This window comes from Aulonocara sp. 'chitande type north' Nkhata Bay, linkage group LG22 (genome assembly GCF_057382095.1).
Source record: "Aulonocara sp. 'chitande type north' Nkhata Bay isolate Kocher_YH1m ecotype deep benthic linkage group LG22, A_spYH_male_GT1.1, whole genome shotgun sequence".
In the NCBI taxonomy this organism is placed as follows: Eukaryota; Metazoa; Chordata; class Actinopteri; order Cichliformes; family Cichlidae; genus Aulonocara; species Aulonocara sp. 'chitande type north' Nkhata Bay.
Genome location: NC_141364.1, coordinates 33,009,955 through 33,012,454, shown reverse-complemented (window position 1 = coordinate 33,012,454; position 2,500 = coordinate 33,009,955).

Here is a 2,500-nt window from a genome sequence, read left to right as displayed (position 1 = left end):
TATGGTACAACAACTTTTCGCCGTGCCCCTGGTACACCGCTCAGTAGCACTTTGCCACACACACACTCCTCGTACCTATGGTACGACAACTTTTCTCGTGCCTATGGTACGACAACTTTTCTCGTGCCTATGGTACAACAACCTTTCCCCGTGCCCCTGGTACACTGCGCAGAAACTCTTTGCCACACACACACACCACTCGTGCCTATGGTACGACAACAGGCCCCGGGGACCTACATCGCACCTTGCTCTTGCCTCCCTTACAGCTGAAAAAGGTCCATGCCTGTGCCCTGGCCCTGCTGAAATTCCCTCTCCATTTAGCCGAGGCAGTGAGTCGGCCTCCTGTCTCCCTTTACGGTCGAAAAAGATGTGCTCCTGGGCGCACTGGCCCTGCTGCTACTCACATCGGGCATGGACCTGGACCTCCAGCAGGCCCCGGGGACCTACATCACACCTTGCTCTTGCCTCCCTTACAGCTGAAAAAGGTCCATGCTTGTGCCCTGGCCCTTCTGAAATTCCCTCTCCATTTAGCCGAGGCAGAGAGTCGGCCTCCTGTCTCCTTTACGGTCGAAAAAGATGTGCTCCTGGGCGCGCTGGCCCTGCTGCTACTCACATCGGGCATGGACCTGGACCTCCAGCAGGCCCCGGGGACCTACATCGCACCTTGCTCTTGCCTCCCTTACAGCTGAAAAAGGTCCATGCCTGTGCCCTGGCCCTGCTGAAATTCCCTCTCCATTTAGCCGAGGCAGAGAGTCGGCCTCCTGTCTCCCTTTACGGTCGAAAAAGATGTGCTCCTGGGCGCGCTGGCCCTGCTGCTACTCACATCGGGCATGGACCTGGACCTCCAGCAGGCCCCGGGGACCTACATCGCACATTGCTCTTCCTTCCCTTGCAGCTGAAAAAGGTCCATGCCTGTGCCCTGGCCCTGCTGAAATTCCCTCTCCATTTAGCCGAGGCAGTGAGTCGGCCTCCTGTCTCCCTTTACGGTCGAAAAAGATGTGCTCCTGGGTGCGCTGGCCCTGCTGCTACTCACATCGGGGATGGACCTGGACCTCCAGCAGGCCCCGGGGACCTACATCACACCTTGCTCTTGCCTCCCTTACAGCTGAAAAAGGTCCATGCTTGTGCCCTGGCCCTTCTGAAATTCCCTCTCCATTTAGCCGAGGTAGAGAGTCGGCCTCCTGTCTCCCTTTACGGTCGAAAAAGATGTGCTCCTGGGCGCGCTGGCCCTGCTGCTACTCACATCGGGCATGGACCTGGACCTCCAGCAGGCCCCGGGGACCTACATCGCACATTGCTCTTCCTTCCCTTGCAGCTGAAAAAGGTCCATGCCTGTGCCCTGGCCCTGCTGAAATTCCCTCTCCATTTAGCCGAGGCAGTGAGTCGGCCTCCTGTCTCCCTTTACGGTCGAAAAAGATGTGCTCCTGGGTGCGCTGGCCCTGCTGCTACTCACATCGGGCATGGACCTGGACCTCCAGCAGGCCCCGGGGACCTACATCACACCTTGCTCTTGCCTCCCTTACAGCTGAAAAAGGTCCATGCTTGTGCCCTGGCCCTTCTGAAATTCCCTCTCCATTTAGCCGAGGCAGAGAGTCGGCCTCCTCTCTCCTTTACGGTCGAAAAAGATGTGCTCCTGGGCGCGCTGGCCCTGCTGCTACTCACATCGGGCATGGACCTGGACCTCCAGCAGGCCCCGGGGACCTACATCGCACCTTGCTCTTGCCTCCCTTACAGCTGAAAAAGGTCCATGCCTGTGCCCTGGCCCTGCTGAAATTCCCTCTCCATTTAGCCGAGGCAGAGAGTCGGCCTCCTGTCTCCCTTTACGGTCGAAAAAGATGTGCTCCTGGGCGCGCTGGCCCTGCTGCTACTCACATCGGGCATGGACCTGGACCTCCAGCAGGCCCCGGGGACCTACATCGCACATTGCTCTTCCTTCCCTTGCAGCTGAAAAAGGTCCATGCCTGTGCCCTGGCCCTGCTGAAATTCCCTCTCCATTTAGCCGAGGCAGTGAGTCGGCCTCCTGTCTCCCTTTACGGTCGAAAAAGATGTGCTCCTGGGTGCGCTGGCCCTGCTGCTACTCACATCGGGCATGGACCTGGACCTCCAGCAGGCCCCGGGGACCTACATCACACCTTGCTCTTGCCTCCCTTACAGCTGAAAAAGGTCCATGCTTGTGCCCTGGCCCTTCTGAAATTCCCTCTCCATTTAGCCGAGGCAGAGAGTCGGCCTCCTCTCTCCTTTACGGTCGAAAAAGATGTGCTCCTGGGCGCGCTGGCCCTGCTGCTACTCACATCGGGCATGGACCTGGACCTCCAGCAGGCCCCGGGGACTTACATCACACCTTGCTCTTGCCTCCCTTACAGCTGAAAAAGGTCCATGCTTGTGCCCTGGCCCTTCTGAAATTCCCTCTCCATTTAGCCGAGGCAGAGAGTCGGCCTCCTCTCTCCTTTACGGTCGAAAAAGATGTGCTCCTGGGCGCGCTGGCCCTGCTGCTACTCAC